Source organism: Martes martes, assembly GCF_963455335.1.
Source record: "Martes martes genome assembly, chromosome: 10".
NCBI lineage: Eukaryota > Metazoa > Chordata > Mammalia > Carnivora > Mustelidae > Martes > Martes martes.
Genome location: NC_137898.1, coordinates 98,478,057 through 98,497,273, shown reverse-complemented (window position 1 = coordinate 98,497,273; position 19,217 = coordinate 98,478,057). Strand labels below are relative to the sequence as shown.

At 43.3% G+C, this 19,217-nt stretch overlaps 1 long non-coding RNA gene across 1 annotated transcript in view; it reads right to left on the bottom strand.

Moving 5' to 3' along the window:
• LOC308351413 overlaps nucleotides 1-19,217 on the bottom strand; it is a 143,994-nt gene that overhangs the window by 30,117 nt on the left and 94,660 nt on the right. Inside the window, exon 5 of the long non-coding RNA XR_013967580.1 lies at nucleotides 14,902-15,026. This is a non-coding gene — a long non-coding RNA (uncharacterized lncRNA). The remainder of the gene's footprint in view (nucleotides 1-14,901; nucleotides 15,027-19,217) is intronic.

Genomic DNA, 19,217 nt, shown 5'->3' with positions numbered 1-19,217 from the left:
GTTGGCTAAGTGTCCAACTCTTGGTTTTGGCTCAGGTCATGATCTCAGGGTCATGAGATGGAGCCCTGGGTCAGGCTCGACAGTCAGCAAGGAGTCTGCTTGAGATTCTTTCCCCCTCCTTCTCCCTCATCCTCTGCTCCTCCCCTGCTCACTCGCACTCTTTCTTTCTCTAAAATAAATAAAGTCCCTTAAAAAGAAAAAAATAAGTCCTCCAAGTAATGATAATGCCTACTCAAGTTTGAGAACCACTGAGAAAACAAAGTGAGAGAAATCATCAGAATTGTTCCTTTACAAGTTTATGATGACTCCCCCGGTAAAAGAACATTAGAATACAGATCTCTTTCATTGGTAAATTCAATAAATTCCTAGGTCATCCAGCACCCAACAATGAGTCAGTGGACTTTCCTCTTGCACTAACCTTTATGAAATACTCTTTCTGGGCATTCTGCCTCAGATTAATGAGAAAGTAGTAGGCTGCTCACATATTCCAGAAACCTGATTTAATGATTTCACAATGCTCTGAGCCACTGGATTCCTGGCTCTTCCTGTTAAGATTTATGAACCCTAATTGTAGCAAACCACATCTCAGCATATCTTCAAGTTGACAATTCCATTCCAACAATAAAGATGACCCAAGCAGATTGTGAATTAAGGGAAAAAACAGATATGGAGGGTCGTAGGAATTTATCCAAAAGTTACATACTCATTTAAAATACTGATCCCCAAGTAGGTCACCAAGAACCCTTTGGTCTGAGTATTCACACAAGGGCCATCAGTTTGTAAGTTATTTACTTAAGGATTAAACTCCACCTGGTCTGTGAAGTTTAACACAAATATTGTGTAAGGCCCAATTTCCTGGAACTCTCACATTCCTATTGGTCTTTCAAAAGTAGACAGAAATCCCATTTTATAGAGGATGTAATAAGCTCAGTGACCTATCTGAGGACATACTGTTATGGACAAAGTCTAGACTGAGTTTCAGATTTCTTGGATTTTCTTATAACTGTCAGTTCAGGTTAAGAACTACGGATGAAGTGTCTGCTCTGTGCCAGGACATGGATTAGGAGATGGGGGATACAAAAATTTCTGACACAGATCCTGCCTTTGAAGAGCTCAATATGAAAGACCCTGTCTCCCTGATCATATAATACTCACCTTTGTAAGTTCTAGAAAAGTCAATGAAATACGTGGTAAAGATGGCTGATTTCAGCGTACACACACACACACACACACATACACACACATCTGTAGAAGCAGCAAGTTTTTCATCACAAGGTGTCCCAAGGTCCTCGCACTGATCACGCAACACGCAGCTGAGGTGCCATGAGACATCTTGGTGATGAAGAGCTTAAAAGTGCCCTGTCATGTCTTGTTAATACTTCATACCCAGAACAAAATGAAGAGATGCCATGTGAAAAAAATGATAAGCTTGCAGAAAGGAAGTGAAAACTGGAGCTCACGGTTGGTCAGAGAAGACTAAAAGCTCCCTATGAACAAATCACATTCCGCAATTAAAAAATATCATGATGTTCAGATGTTCCAGACAAAGACCTGTTAGAATGGATATGCACTCTTTCCATTATTCTCTTCATTTTCTGAGTATGAGGTTATGTTTGAGGGTCTATATTATTCAAAACCCTAGTACCTCTGCTTTGATAAATAAACGCTCAGACTAAGTCGACAAACTCACGTGATTTGGAGACCGAAGCTCAGACCTCCATTTTGCCACTTTCTATGTCTACAACTAAAAGCAAGATTTGGGGATCGAGGGAAAAAGAAGATTTGGAGATTGGGGAGGGGGGTGCTGAGCAAATAAGAGAACCTTAGACAGGGTTTTTTGAGAAAGTTAAAGCTTTTCATAAAGTATAAGAAGCTTTATAAACCTGAGGCCATATTAATCTATTCAGTTGACATTTTATTTAAGCACCTATAATGAATTTTGAGTGGCAATAGGTCCTAGGGTACCCTAGTGAATATAACAGTGTTTGGTGTTTTTATTCTATTATTAGAATATCTGGGGAACACCCTCAGAATAGTAACCTCAAATGACCTGATGTATGCAAAAACTGGACTTAAGGGAGCTTTTCAAATGAATTTGCTTGATTAGAAAAATAAAAGGACTAAGGGATAAGCTCTAATAACTTTTTAAAAAGTTTACAATGTCACTTTAAGATGAACTTAGGTCAGTCAATATGAAAGCAAGAAAAGAAGAGTTAGCTTCAAGTTATAGAAGGAAAGAAAAATGGTTTGGGGGAAAGATTAGGAAGAAAGAACTTTTTATAAAACAGTAGGGCTGGTGATGGAATTCTTCTGCTATTCTGCTAAAGGTATTTGGAAAGTGATTAGCTAATTCTCTCTCAATGGGTTTAAAGAAACAAATACAAGTGGGGTACTAGCACAGTCATTGTTTTGAAGTTCCACTTCTAGAATTCTGTGAATGGTAACTAGGTGGATTAAAAGACTTTTCTTCTTTATCCCTTATTTGGCTGATAAGTCTTGTTCCAGATTTGGAAACTCATAGACATTGCTATGAAATGTATCATAGACCATGACTAACTATGAAAAGAACAAGTGTGTAAATTGCCTTACCAGTGAAAAATCCTCTGCCTGTCCTCCCCTTTTTTCTGGGACAAAAATTCAGTTTTTTCTCTCTGATTCATATCCTGAGGAAATCAAATCACAAGATGGCTATGTTCAATAAAAACTATCTCCAACCCACTACACTTTGAGAATGTAAGCTCTTTTTAATCCAGATGTTCATGATCCTTCCAAGAAAGCCTTTTCTTCAGAAGAATTTGGTGCCATTTCAGATAACTAAAAGAGTCAGAACGTCATTCTTGAGAAAGTTGCACAATAATCTCCTTTATCCTCTAACAGGTCTAGAGAGTGTCTGCCAATGGCAGCCCACTGGTGTTGGGTAGACTAGGCACGTTTCTAAAGTAACAGTTTACAGTAATTGAATTCTTACTAGTTATGGAGTCTGAGACATTCTAAGTTTTACATGCATTTTTTCATTGAACCCATTTAATTCAAACTACTCCAGGAGAGAAATCCTATGACAGACCCCGCTTCACAGATGAGGGAAATGAGCCTTAAAGAGGTTAACTTGCTCAAGATGATGGCACAACACAGAGATGAGATTCAAACCCAGACCTGTAGGACACCAGAACATAAACTAGTGATTACTTGCCTCATGTAGTCCTTGAAAAAAATATAGTATCTCCATTATGTAGAAGAAAATGGAACCTCAGGGTGCCTGGTTGGCTCAATTGATAAAGCATCCAACTCTGGGTTTCGGCTCAGGTCATGATCTCAGGGTCATGAGATCGAGCCCTGTGTCAGTCTCCACGGTCAGCGCAGAGTCTGCTTGAGATTCTTCCCCCAACCCTTACCTTTCCCTCCCCCGCTCTTCCCCTTGTTCACATGCTGTTTGTCTCTTTCTCTCTCTAAAATAAATAAATAAAATCTTTAAGGAAAAAAAAAAAGAAAATGGAATCTCAGAGAAGATAAGTAAAATAAAGAACACACATACTATCCATGCTTCTTTGGTCTAGGATTGGACTCGGGTCAGTTGGACTCCAACATTCACGTGCTAGACATACAGAAATTAAACCCACATTCACTCCATGCAAAGTATTCTTAAATCCATTCAAATACATAAGTGTCAACTCTGTACAGAGCACTGCATGTGAGATTTTGAAGACAATATGAAAGATTTAAATATATTGTCCCTACCTCTGATAAACTTTAAATTCCAGTTGGCAGAAAAGATACACAGATGAATGGAATGAGGTCAGCTCCAACGCCCTGTGTCATCATAGGTAAAATCATGTCCTATGAACTGAATAAATCTGAAGAGACGCAGGGGAAATCAGTGATAAGAGAAGAAAGCTGACATAAAAACCTCTGAGAGGAGGAATAAAACAAAACATGTGTTGAGGGGAGTGGATCCCACTGTCCAGTATCTTCCTGACTATTTTGTGGGTAGGAAAAAAAGGGATGCTTTGGAGAGGTCGTGGAAAGAAAACACAGTCTTAGCCCTTTTTAGAAACAGTCTTTTAAAGACATGGCTCACGGGACACTTGTGTGGCTCACTTGTTAGACATCTGCCTTTGGCTCAGGTCATGATCCCAGGGTCTTAGGATCGAGTCCCACATCAGGCTCCCTGCTCAGTGGGAAGCCTGTTTCTCCTTCTGCCTGCAGCTCCACCTGCTTGTGCTCTCCCCCTGCCCATCAAATAAATAAAGAAAATCTTTAAAAAAAATAAAGATTAAAAAAATAAAGATACTGCTTACAGTCACAGAGCAATGGAAAGACTGGAGGAGAGGAAACAATTTTTCTGTGATTATGGCTAAAACTACTGGCTATTACTCTGTCTCTGGCGAGTAGGTTTCCATTGGGTCCCATCAAATGCAAACTATAATAGTTACCAAATCACACCCAGACTCATTCTTTACAAAGAAAAGAAATAGAGCAGAGAGGAGGGAGAAGAAGCATCAACCTCAACATTGTCAGTGGATTTTCCATGAGCGCTATCCAATCTAACTGAAAAAAAAAAAAAAAAAAAAAAAAAAAAAAACCAAAACTTTTTTTTTCTGAATTAAACTTGGAAATGGAGCTTTACTGGATGAATGGACTAGAAGACTGCTTATTGTAGCCCCCCTTCCTGGAAACCTCTAATTTAATAAAGAATGGGATATTTAAGAGAACCATTGGGATTGAAACTTCTCTAAGAATAGCATTTTCCAAACTGTACTGTGGAGGAACAAGAGGTACTCAAGAAGCTAATGAGTATTACTAAGTAAAACGATGTTATAGTTAAATAACTCTGGGAAAGCAGAGTTCAATTGTTTTTGCAGCCTTCGGTATGTTAATATGCATTTTGTATCTCCAGTGGGGATATAGTAAAAATTTCTCAACTTGTTTGACTGAAGACTACCTTGCTATTTGGTGGAACTTGTGTTAACATCTCATGGACCTGGTGTTCCAAGGAAGGAGCCAGGTTCTCCTTCCTCAGGTAAGTTTTAGAAAGGCAGCCATCACAAGAGTGAGGTCCAGGTAGATCAAACCCTGGATGCAGAGAGAGGACTGCCAACTCACCATGTCTTCGACCCCATGAGTCTCCACATCCAGGTTCTGTGTGCTAGTCACTGAATGAGAATGAGTGACAAAACTCCAATGCCTTATCCCATGCTTCTCAGAGCCGCCTTCACAGAAACATAGTAAAGCATTAGAGTCATCCTCTCCAGTAAGGATCAGTTCAGAGTTAGCACTGGTGGTAGACGTGGACGACAAGGCAAGCGTTTCTTTCCACACATTAGGCAAGAGCTCTGGAGAACCGAAGGAGTGCATGGCGTAAAGATTATTCACTGATTTGCCTGAACATACTGAATCAACTAAATTTCAGTATATCAATAATCATTGAGATGCACCCAAAGAGTTCAGATCCCTTCAGTGGGTCATTCTGTATCTGTTGGATGGACTTAGCCTCCTTCTCCCACACCTGACCAGAGGTAAGATGGGCTCACACAGGCCATATTGGGATTACACTTCTTCGGGTCCTTTGTACCAGCACAACTCTTTAAAACGCCATGATTATTTATGACCATTTAAAAGAAGGAAATCATGGCACTGAAGGAGAACTTTTACCTCATAAGGTTCTATAGCTAGAAGGAAATCCTTAGGCAAACCTGCCTACAAAAAATGCAGTTCCCTTAGCAGAGAGAACACCTGATAGTCACAACATCCAAATGACTTAATCCCTAACACGTCACATGTCCAGCTGACTCCGACCACATACCCTGAGGCAGTGTTTCTCTACCCGATCCTCAGAATCAGCAATGAATAAGAAGCCAACATCCACTCATTAACATGCATTTTGCAATAGCATTAACCAAAATTTTGAGCCAGTAAGTAAAATTAACACAACACTTAACATGAATATTGTATCTTTCCATGTAACTATATTTATACGTCGTTTCATATCTTCCAAATACTCTTGTCAATTAAGAGCTCTCTGTCTTAAAGATCATCAGATTTAAAGAATAGCAAGTTTATAAATGGGCCTTACAGTTTACTTAGTACTTTCATTTACGTGTCTTATTTTATCAGTATAATTCTGAGAGTCTTCATTTTATGATAAAGTAGAGACTGAGAAAGTATCACCAGGCTAATACCTGGCAGAGTGAGATTCAAACTCAGACTCTTCAATTTCAGATTTAGTACTAACTCCCCACAAGGTGAATCAATACCCACATTTTTTTTTGAAGGATTTCATTTGTCAGTGCATGGTGATCTCAATCTTTCCATAACCCTAGTGGACTGTATTGTAAAATTAAGACTTCATTGGAAAGTTATTTCCCAATTATTTCACATATCTGTCTTATCTCTGTCATTCAAATGGAAGCCTTTGATTACATCCTACTTTCAGGCATCCCTGAGCTTTGCATAGGCTGTTTCTACCGCAAAGAACACTCCCCTACCCCCAGCCCCCACAGGAACAGGTTCAATCTTCCTATTCAGCAGGACCCAGCACCTGCCAGGCACAGCCTCCTTCTACCTCTTAGAAACGTTCTCTGGCCTTCTCCCTCTCCCCATCCTTGTTTAGGGAGCGGACTACACTGTGTGCCAGGGGCTCCCGTAGCACCAGCACAGATGCCGGTGGTGGCTTCATCCCACCCACTGCCTTGCAAGTGTCTGTTTATTGTATTCATCATGTTTCCCACTTGACCTTGATCATCTTGAGACCAGGGATCTTGGGCTACTTGTCTTTCAATCCTCACAGCCTAGTACACAGTAGGCTGTTGATAATTAATAAATAAGTAATCCAATAAATAGATCAGGTGACAAAAAGCCAATTAAGGCAGTTAGTGTCTTTGAGGCGCTTCCAATCTCCCAGGGGAGAGAGGTCCGTAAATAGACCAGGGCCGGCGTCATGAGGAGCTCTATTTCCCGGTACAGATGGGTTCCAGGTGCTGTGGGAGCACAGACAGGAAGGAATTGTGCTGCCCAAGCAGGCTGCCCTCAGAGACAGTGAAGCTGAGTAGAGCCTCCAAGAAGAGTAGAAGGTCACCAGCCGATGTGTATGGAATGAGAGGAGGAGGCTGGGACTGGGAGGCAAGTGGGGATGGCAGGCTTTAGCAGAGCTCTGTTTTGTTGGCTCTACAGCAACCCCTTCTCTGGATGAGCTGCCCCTCTCTCCAGCTAACCTCCTGGTGCTAAGAGAACCCACCAGTCATGGAATCTTGTTTTCCTTTGCACAGGGAACTTTCCAGAGGTTGTACAAATTTCTCCAGCCTCACGGAGGAAGCAGATGAGAGAGAATAAAACTGACCCAGAGAAGGAAGCTGAAGACAAAGTTGGAGAAAGTGTGTCATGGTAACTAGCACCTGCGTCCCCGATTTTGGTAATTTCTGGAGTCTGGTATACCCCTGCCCTTCCAGAATGTGGTTTTGTACCTCAACTAAGTCAGGAAGGGTTTCCGTCACTTGCAACACAGAATCCTGATCAACACCAAGACCTTAAAAAAAAAACTCTCCCACAACAAATACAGAGATAGGCACAGAGTAACTCCTCTATATTTTATTCCTCAGATGGAACACTCCATCATCTAGTTCCATCCCTTTATTAAGTTGGAGACAGAGGCTTAGGCACCTTTCCAAAGCCACTCCCCCTGCCACTCAAAACAGAAGCTACACCAGAACCTGAACTCTCTTCCCAGAACAGTGTTCTGTTTACAACAGAGTACTTCCTTGCCATTTGCTGGCTAATTAGCCTTAAGGTAAGAGGTGATCTTGGGATTCAGCTGTGGTAAAAATTTAAAAAAAATGATTAAATAAAAATGGACAAAGAATTCATGATATGAATATGAAGTGATGACATTATTGTTTTTTAATTCATTCAACAAATCGCCCCTGACATACACCTGTTTCTGTGGTAGGTTGGTATTTTGAAACAAACAAGGCATGTTCCTCGACCTCAAGTAGCTCACCAAGGAGAGTGAGAAACAGTCCGGCTTACCAGAGCTCATGTGCCCTCAAGTTAGCCATCTGCGGGAATATAAGCTTATGACTTTTGCAGTTGCCACTAAGGTCTTTTTGAACCAGTTATGAGCCAAACAAAAATGTCACCTAATAATTTCATAGCTGCATTTAAATTCCCTTTTAATCAAAAGTGGTATCATTCAGCAGGACCAATTAGATATGGCATTTGGTTTTCTGAAAACACAAAACATCTTGCAAAGACGAGGATTTTCCTCTACTAAATATATTCAAAAGAATATGCTATAGGTTCTGAGGTCTTTTCAAAGATGTCGTGCCCGAGGCTAGGCAGCATCACTACCCAAAAGGAAACTATATTCAGGATGGGTAAACTTTTACGTATTGTTAAAATAATGAGTTCTAGAATTTATATTAAATTTCCAGACAGGCACATATGTGCCCAGAGGCAGGTGCCAGGATCACCTTAAGTCACCTTGAGTCCCTTCCAGCTCTGTGATTCTGCAGTTGCTTATACTGGATCTCTCCAAGTCTGTGATGGGCTGAAGAGCTATTCCTGTCCTAGTTCTTTTCCTTATATAGGTCAAATCCCATTCCAACGAGTACCATAACAATAACCACCTCATGGCCTGGTTACTTTAGACAACCTGATAAAATGAGAATCAAGCATGACCTCCAAGTCAGAGTTGGCTGTTACAGAATTTGACCTGAATATTATTTAAGCAAGGAGGGAGCCAGTGTATTGAGTTTTTATGTTCATGGCACTGGGCCATCGCAGAACACTCAGACGGAAGGTACGGAAAAATCATCAGAGTCTAAACCACAACACTCAGTTTCCTGATGGACGCTGAAAAATCAGAATGTCTGGGAACTCAGTTCTCGGCATCTCTATGTGAGAACAGTATCCGTCTTCTGCCCGTCAACTTCAGCCAAAGAATGTCAAGGCAACTTGTACATCTTAATTTGGGTCTATATATAAGCGCTCTTGTCATATTGAGTACCCCCAAACCTGAGGCATCTTTCTCCATTCTTTTCCCAAGGGCTGGATTCATGCTTCTTTCTGCCTGTGTTCTTTTTTCTTGGAACAAAGTGCTAGTTGCTGCACTCTGAAATGTTCTTCTCCAAGAATGTAAACTGCCTGAGGGTAGAGATTTGCTTGTTTGATTCTCAAGTGTATTTAATATTTGAATCTTCTTTCTAAAATGGAAACTCCACAAAATTATGAAATCTCACATCTAGAACAATGCCTGGCAAACAGGAAGTGCCTGATAATTATTTGTTGAATGAATGAATGAATGAATACATGATAAACAGTTTCAGACCCGATATCAAAACCACGCTTTCTCTCTCAAAGCAATTAGGGGTCTTTCCTCTGACTGTCTGGTACTGTTTGCATTTCTTTTCTTTTTTTTTTTTTTTTAAGATTTTTATTTATTTATTTATTTAGTTAGTTAACAGACAGAGATCACAAGTAGGCAGAGAGGCAGGCAGAGAGAGAGAGGAAGGGAAGCAGGCTCCCTGCTGAGCAGAGAGCCCGATGCGGGGCTCGATCCCAGGACCCTGAGATCACGACCCGAGCCAAAGGCAGTGGCTTAACCCACTGAGCCACCCAGGCGCCCCTGCATTTCTTTATTATAACATTTGTTGGATACTCTACCTCTTATTCTTTCTTTAAAAAAATATTTTATTTATTTATTTAACAGAGAGAGAGAGAGAGAGAGAGAGAGATCACAGGTAGGCAGAGAGGCAGGCAGAGAGAGAGTAGGAAGCAGGCTCCCCGCTGAGCAGAGAGCCCAATGCGGGGCTAGATCCCAGGACCCTGAGATCATGACCTGAGCTAAAGGTAGAGGCTTAACCCACTGAGCCACCCAGGCGCCCCTCTACCTCTTCTTGATGCTGTATCTGTTTTCCCAGATAAACTGGGGAAGATTTTAGGTAGGGAACCATGTTTTGCAACTCTACATTCTCCGTGCCTAAAACAGTAAGAGTTCAATCAATGTTCCTGGCTTGAACAATTGAAAGAATGAATAGAAATATTTCTCTTATAACAATGATCACTGAAGAATTGTGATTTAACATCATACCTCAAATTTTGCCTGGACTCCAGAGCTTTCCAAGCTGAAGAAGCTGTGAGTCACTGGGCTTGGAGGGGAGGGGTGTTTGTTTGTGGAGGGCTTGTTTCCCGACCTCAATGAATCACATGTATAATCACCCCAACTGCATCCTGTCTGGGGAAGTAACCAAAACCCCTATTTCTGGACCCAATGGCTTTTTGGTTTTATGAGTAAATGCCACTGGCATGCCATTAAATAAGTGGCCTCAGAAAGCCCTCAGCCAGGGCTATAACCTATTATAATCAGGTTATAGAGGAGCCGTCTCTTGAGGAGAGCAGAAGATGAAGGTGTAAACTTTTCATCCTACCTGGCCCATTGCTTTAGCTGCTCACTGGTGACCTGGCCTCCAAGACCTTTCCAAACATCTGCTACATCTTTTCCCAGATCACAGGTATGATCGTGCAATTTTCCTGCAGAAAAGCATGGACTGAGCCTCATCATCCACATAGTGAGGACCGAACTTCTTAACCGACATTTCAAGGCCCTCTAGAATCTGACTCTGACCTATTTTGCTGACCTTATCTTCCTCCACTCCTGTGTAACCAGATGCCTGAAATGGAGTGAATGGTTTTCTGATCACACACAAGTCCTATGCTTTGCTCTATGACTTTGTTCTCTCTGCTTGCTCCTAGAATGCCCACCTACTTCCATTCCCAAATGCCTAAAACCCATACGTGCTCAGGATTCGCAAAATGCCACCTTCTTCCACAAGATCTTCGATGACTGTCTAATAAGAAGAAACAACTTCTCCTTCGAGCACGCTCCGATTTTTTTTGTACTTCTATTCTGTTACTTATTTCTAATTTGTACTATAGACACAAATGTACATGTTTGTTTCTCCAGTAAATCAGTTATTAGAATATCTGAAGCTTAGGCAACGTGATACTCCTTCTACTTCTCGAAGCATCTATCACAGTGGGCACTCCAGATGAAGGTTGGTTGGGTGGAAAAACTGAAATAGCTCAGTTGTTTCAATCCTCATCTTTGGCTTGGAACCTTCAGGGAAGGTTTGACATAGGAGTGTCTTATTGTCATCTCTCTTATTGTCTCCCTTACCTCCGTTCCAAGAAAGCATGAGGTTAAGAAAATCTTTGGTCTCTGCAAACAACGTGTTTTAGGTCTATGGATCTCCAAGGTAAGGTCTTCCTTCCAGGCTTCCTTGTTCCTAGTATCTAGCACCTCATGGCTCACCTTGCTAGGAGATGAAATGAGCTCGGGGCAGTGTGGGGGGAGTATAATTTTGATCATAAACCAAGTAACAACAGTGCGTAATTAAGAGGGGATTTGCCATTTCAAAAAGCAAACTTAAAAAAAAAAAAAGATAGCATATTCCAAAGACAAAGACATCTCTGTTTCTGCTTGTTGCAGAATATCCATGCCACGGTGCCAGTTTTGGGGTGGATACATTCCTTCAGTATGGATAAGTGAGAGTTGAGGCAATAAAGCTTAGCTTTGTTTGACTGCAAAGCATTTTTTCCCTCCTTTCTGTTTATTAGTATTGCTCTGATGATGAGAAGAGGGACGCAGATGCAGAACGAGTGTAAAATCACCCAGGCCAAGGTCAGGTCAGAGGGAACGGAATGTCAGGAGTATCGCTTCCTCTCCTATCCTATGGCAATGACCACATCTGTGTGGCTGAAAGAGACAGGGAACCGTGACTGTGGCTTGAGAGCCACCTCCACTGCTGCTGCCCCCTCAGGGCAGCACCCTTCCGTCTTCGGAAGGTCAAGGTCTACCCACACCAGTTAACGGCCGAACGGCCATGGGAAAGTTTGCAATGTCTTCATCATTGACAGGAGGATAATAATACTGTTACAAAATAACCGTAAAGTGCCGTTCAAATATTAGTTGGTGCTGTTAAATTCAAAGATAACTTGTTTTTTCATCATCCTACAACTGGGGTTGGCAAAGTTGTTCTGTAAAGGGCCAAATAATAAATATTTTAGGACCCTGTTGTGGCTACTGGACCGTCTTTGGAGTAGGCAAGCAGCCACTGACAATATGGGAATGGAGAGCTGTGCTTTGTTCCGATAAAACTTTATTCACAGAAACAGGCAGCAGACTGGATTTGACCCATGAGCCCTATTTGCAAATCCCTGCCCTACATCTTTGGACAGAATGAACACCAGAGGCAGACAGAGGGGCATATCTAAAATCCTTCCTGCTGTGAAGAATGATATTATCAGTTTTTCTGAGCAATCGTCCTGAGATTTTCAGACTTCTCTTTAAGGTAGTTTTTGAAACAGTTACCATTTTGTCCATTCATCTTCATCATCATAAACATCACTTTGTACCTAATCTAGAAGTATTACCAGACCCCTAGTTGACCACGTCTACCACTTGGCCACACTCTCTTCTGGGAAAGACAGCTCTGATTATTGTTAAAGAAAATATCCATCATACTTGTGGTGAAAGGTCACTACATTTTTTAACAAATTGGTCCTTTGAGCAAGATGAATTTTAATGGATTGGTTTATTAACCTAAAGGTTGAACCAGGCTGAGAGTAACTGAATGATCTGTTCATAATTAGTATTATTTATAATTATTTTACTTGGGAAAAAATATCACCTGAAATGTCAGGATGTTTTTTTTTTAATTGCTTCAGATGAGATTCAAAATAATTGACTTTGCAAATGTATTTGAAAAAAACTCATTTAAAAATATCTGGAGCTGCTGAGCATCTGTCTGGAAGAGGCAGTATTGATATTCATTACTAGGAACAGGGAAGAAATTGATCCATGATTTTTTTTTTTTTTTAACCACATGAAGTGTGTATTGCGGTCACTGCTGGACTCCAGAATTGCTGAAATGCTGATATGGTGCTGTGCTCATTCCTCTTCCCCATTAACTGTGCTCTCTGAGTGAGTATACTGCATGAATGTCAGCCCATGTGTTTTCTCAAATCTACATTTGCATGTATTTTGTATTAAAAGGGGAGTAAGGACCTGCTGGAAAGAAGGAACGTACATATATGTGTACAGTGGCTTTAGGAAAATACAGTCTGTGGACCTATTATGCAGCTAGGCACATGCTTTAGAGAGCATACAGACTTTTTGAAGGGGAGTAGGCGTATGACTTAAACTTAACACTCTCTATCGGTATTTAATTTATTAGTCAGTTGGGGGAGAAGAAAAGAAATAGGAGAATACATGAACATCAGGGACAGGCAGCTTTTAAAATAATTACGGTTGTGAAATATGGGGAGGTCACTAGTAAGGGACATGCACCAGAACACCGACAATGCCTTATAATTACATAACGCTGTACAGTTACAAACTTCTGGAGTGTTCGGGTGTAGTCTCATGTGTGCCTCACAGGTATAGTTGGATGCAGTAAGAAAGGGTAGTGGCAACTTCATGTGACAGATGGAAAGAGAAGGCTCAGGGAGGTCAAGGGATTTATCCACGGTCCACACTACCTTCCTCATACACCACGCTGCCTCTGGAACCCAAAGAAAGGGTGAATGTGTCCACAGGTACCAAAGCCAACTCTAGCCTTTGCAGGTTGACGGAAAGAACCTGGCCCAGAGCATAGACCCCATTTTCCCATCTGAGATATTTTAATGAATAAGTAACAAGTAGTCTGGAAAGAACATTCCAGGCAGGGAATATGGCAATGGGATTATAAACACAGCCTCTTATTTGCTTCTTCCAAGTCAAGTCTGATCAGGTGCCTGAGACACATTGTGACATGTATGCCAGCAGCACAGTGTCGAGGACACAGACAAATCCCTCGTCCAGATAGCCAAGCAGACACCATCAATCATTATCTGCATGTTTGTGAACTAGGAAAGTGGAGCTGAGACCAGGGAAAGAGAATGTTTGAAGGTGGCTAAAAGGGAAAGAACACAAAGTTTCCCACTTAACTGCCAAAGAGGTTACTCTAAAAAGGGATGTGGCAATTAGGGATCATGTACTTAAATTTTTCACAAATAGTATAAGCACGGTCCTCCAAAGCTCAGTAGGAAAATACCCCACTGAGAAGCGTAAGGGTATATTAACTGATTAATTATTATTAATGCCATCTTTTATTTAGCTAGCAATTATAATCTATTAGGAGCATTTATTCACATTATCTTACTTATTCAATCCTCAGAAAAATCCTATAAGGCTCATCAGTAATGTATTATTATCTCCCTTTTATAGACAAAGAAAAAGGGGATTCCGACGTCTCCTTGCTTAAGCTAATCTGGCTAAGTGGCAGAGTGAGCACTTCGGGCTCCTGGTCCATTACCAGCGCAACTGCGGGAGCCTGGAGGGGAGAAGGGGAACGCCTGAGACAGTAGCTAGGAGCAGAGAGAACCTGAAAAGGCCATCGGACCAGAATTCCTTCCAGTTTAGAAAGTCCAGAGTCCAGAGTGGGTGTGGCTACATGACACACAAGGCCCTGGGCTCAGATGGACTTTCAGGCATAGACCGACTCACTCTGAATCTTCTTGGGCAGCTGAGTACCGGCTCTCAGACTCGGCCTCTCCTGTCCTGTGAAGTTTCTGGGCGGCAGAGTTGGAACCAACTTCGAACTAGTTTAAGTCTCTGAGTCAGTTCACAAACCCTCCCTCTCCGGCTCCGCAGTCAGCCTTTCACATCACAACCTAGGAACATTTTTGTTCTTTTGCACTCCTTTTGGGGGCTCCTCCCTCTGCTCTCCCTCAGTCTCTCTGCACTGCCTTTCCCCCCTTAATCTCTCCTGACTACCCCCTGTCTACTCCACCCACCCTCCCACCATCAGACTCTCAACACCCCCCTCCAACTCCCGGGAGCCCCTCCATCGTCCTCTCCCGGGCACCTACCTGGGCTGTGCAGTCACGGGCACCTCCTTGGTTCTGTCTGCCTGAGGCCGCCTGCCTCCATCCAGGGCCTGGGAGCCATGAAAGTCTTCAAGCTCTTTGTTACTTTTCCTTCTTTGTGGATCATGCTAGGTAATTAATAACAAACAATACAAGATGGCATCAGCTGTGGTGCTCGGCGGCAGCCTCCAGAAGTGTTATTTCAGACCCCAACATTGCAACAAAGAAATCTCACAGTTGGGTCAAGCGCGAAAATCAGAGGACAGGAGGAGAAAACTTCAGCTTCCTAAATTCCACTGCCCTCCGGGGGCTCCCCCTTGTGGGAGATGAGGGGCATGGCAAGGCAGGACACAGCGGGGCCGGAGCCTTGGAGGGAGGAGGGCCAAGAGCAGAGTGCACGCATGGGGGTGGGGGTGGGGGGGGGGGGAGTCGTGCTCCACCAGGAAGAAGGGCCTCTGTGTCTCTGTGTGAAGTGCAGAGCTGAAACCCTCCGTAATCCATCAGGGGAATATTCTGGGGGAGACAGAGCTCTCCGTGCCTGGAGGTCTCTGAGTCCAGGTGAGTGTGGCATGAGTCATGGGCTCGCAGAGCGTAGGCTCTGTATGGGAAGCGGTGATTGGCAACCATTTGCCTCCGCCTCATGTCCAATTCCCTCACCCGCACAAATGTATCATAAAGTCAGACATCCACACGGGGCTGTTCTGCAGAGACAGGCGTGGTCTCCGTCCTCTGAGCTGAGTGAAGGTCCAGCCTCCTGGACTCTCCCCAGTGTGGGTGCATGCCTTTTGGAACCTAGCAATTTACCGCTCCCCACCTTGATGGAAACAATGTATGTCCAAACAGTAACTTTCTCCAGAGAGATACAGTCTCATTCATTCTCTCCTACCCTGGCAGGCAGGTAGGAAATCAAATATATTAATTACTCTTTCTGCAAACAGAACCAGAGGCTCGCATAGCCAAGTAAGGTGTCCGAGGCACTAGGAAAACTGTCAGTGGAGCTAAGGGCTTAGCTTTCCTGCCTTCCCCCTGCCCAGTGTGTCTAGACTATATGCTCTGTGTCTGGAGAGAACGGGAAATGATGCTCACTGACCTTCACCAGTGCAGGGCCATGAGCGACACGATTAGGAGCACTGACTGACTCCCCCGCCATGAGGACAGTGCGCTGGGTATGACATAGATAGAAAGTCCCAGACAGCCTGCTGGAGAGAATTTGTCATCGTGTCGAATGTCAAAACAACCAATGGCCTATTGGGGTTGTTACCGGGCTCCTTATTTTCCCAGAACCAGGGACTGGCAGTAGGGATGGAATAAAGACACTCTGCAGAAGGACAGCAGCGCCCTGGCCAGAGCTCGCCACGTGGGTTGTGACCTGTGACGTCATTCCACCATCATACCAGTTCTGAGACCTTGGTTGTGAGGTTAGGTTAACTCCATTTTATGGACGGAGAAACTGAGGTCACACTGGTTAACAGACCATGAAATAAGTGGCAGAGATAGGGATCAAACCTAAATCTGTTTAAGCCGAGAGCTCTTCTCACCATATCACATTGCCTCATCGACTCTTCTAGCTGTCCTGGCAAGGGAACTCTGGCCGGGGGGTCAACCGAAAGCATCCCATATTAGTTTCAGCAAACCAATCTCAAGCTGCTTCCCACTGATCCCTACTAAATTCCACTCGCTCCTTGATGTTGGTGGCAGCTCTGTACTGAGTCACGCGGGGAGACCGAGCTTGGAATAAAACCATAAAGCTCCATGTATTAAAAACCTTCCTCACGGGCTCTTTTTCCATAAGCAATGCAGACACTAGAGGCATAAAGACAAAACAAACACCCGAGACAACGGGAGCTATGTGCCACCAAAAGGAGGAGGATGATAAGTTGATTCGTGATATGGTTCCAGAACACAGACTCAAGATCTGTTTCTCAGACCTATATTGGGCTCTGGGCTAAATAGGAAAAAAAAGCAACCAGCCCCGAAGACACTTACACTTCGTTATAAACTCAAGTCAAGTATAAAACAGCAATGAGGATTTGGAGAATTCAAGGAAAGCTGCAAAAACAAACAAACAAAAACCCCTTTCATGCAGATGGATCTAGAACTGAGGGCTTTGGGGGATAGGAATGGTGTGAAGGATGGAGTAGAAGCCCGGAGATTCTGTTCAAGGAGAACATACCATGGGGTCGGGCATGTGATGGGCACCATGTCAGGGGCTGCAGAACAAACAGGAGGATGGATGGGGTGAGAAAGAGTCTTGCTAGGGCTGGCCGGAGCACCTCATTCTGGCCCTGTGCTAGACAAAATGGAGTCCACGGAGAGGAACCAGATTATAGAAAAGACCGGAAATCACATATGAGGAACTGGGAACACTGGAAGTGTTCGGGCAGATGAAGGTAAAACTCCAGATCGAAACAATGGCTGTCCTCCACTGTCCAAAGGGCTCTCAGAAAAGGGATGGGATTTTGCTCTGCTGAGCATCAGGGAACAGACTGGAGCCAATGGGGAGAAATTTCAAAGAGAGTGCTATTTGGCTCACTAAAAGGAAAACATTCTGCTAGCTCAACCCTAGACTGGAAAGATCACTCTCTGTCTGGAGAAGGCTAGAAGAGCAAGTTCTTTGGTCAAGGAGAGGGGGCCATGCACACAGACCTATGGGACTGCAGCCACCCTTGGGGATCCCTCTAGTTCTATGATCAACCTGAGGCCTGAAAGGAAAAGCTGGACAAAAGAAACACGTGCATTCTGCACACAAAGCATTTGACTCCTACGGAGGGATCTCACGACCTAATACGTTCAAAGGTCATCTCCATCCAGAGTGGCCTTGCTGCCCTGCCCTCTCTCTCCCTCGAACAGAACTATTTATTTTCACTGTCTCAGCTAATTCCAGTATTTAAGCACCTCCTAGGTGGGGCAAATGCCCTTCCATAGAGGGGACAACACAAAGGAAAAGGTAAAACTCCTACTTCTGTTCAGTTTAAGGACAATCTCAGGTTTTAAAAAAGAGGTTTAGAAGTCGTCTTGTTGGATGCCCCCACCCCTCCTGTTTGAATTCATTCCATATCTTCCCCCAACTGAATACCACCTGATCTCGGTTTGAAAGCCACCTCCAAAGCTAATTTCATTGCAGGCCATTCTAATGTGGAGTGAGCAAAAGGTACACATTCAGAATGCACCAGCAAGGCAAGGAAACACGGAAAAGAAAAACGGTACCATTAGTATAAATACAGAACCTAAAGTGAATCAGGATTTTAAAAAGTCAGAATTAGAGTACATTAGAGTACATTTTTAAAATATCATCTCTAGTTAAATCTCTAGTTATCACCTCTAATTCTACACATTACTGGTAAAAGTGCAGGTGAAATTGTTGTGTGTTATACTATCTTCTGCATGCGTGTGCAAGCCTCCCAGTGCAAGGTGGGAGATGGAAGACTAGAGGCAAGATAACTAAACAAGGTAAAAACTGTGGGTGAGGAAGAAGTACCGTGAGCTCTGAGGTCCTGGCAGGCGGCCTGTGTCTGGAACAGCTTGCATGCTGGGACCCAGGACAGGGCTGTAAATTCAAGTGGAAAGCTGGTGAGGGTGGCAGATGAGAAAAACAGCACGTTCAAGAATGCCCCTGTGTTCGAGGAGAGGGGACAGAGGGCATGAAATGGTTGAGGGAAAGGACATGGAGGTTAGGGATGGAGGGGGAAAGAGAAACTGGAGATTGGTAAGGGGAATTTCAAGGTTGGAAGAAGTGAAGAGAGAGCCTCCAGGGAGGTCCAAGATACGTGAGCTGCTTCCAAGACCACCTTGGGTCTCAAGAGATGGCGAGAGGTGGGGATAAGGCTGCCTGATAAGGGGGAGGAAGACCTAGGCACAGAAAAGGTGTGAGTGCAAGAGGCAGCAAGGAAGCTCGACTCATCACAGGACTTGGTTTCTCCATTTCTCTGACCGGCTCATTTTTCTTCTATTAAAAAATATTTATTTTATTTATTTATTTGAGAGAGAGAGAGAGAGAGAGAGCAGGGGGAAGGGCAGAGGGAGAAGGAGAGAGAGAATGAGAGTAGAGCCCGACTGGGGGCTTGATCCCATGACCCCGAGAACAGGACCTGAGCTGAAATCAAGAATCAGATGCTTAACCAACTCAACCACCCAGCTGACCCTGACTAGCTCATTTTTCAGAGGAGAGCGGTCAAGAGTACCTTTTTGGCTGTGGAAGACTATTCATTCATCAGAAAAATCTGAATCCGTCCACTGTTGACTAAACACCTCCCATATGCTCAGGCTACGTCACAGAAACAGAAATAAAACGCTACTAAGAAATCACATTGTCAAATATC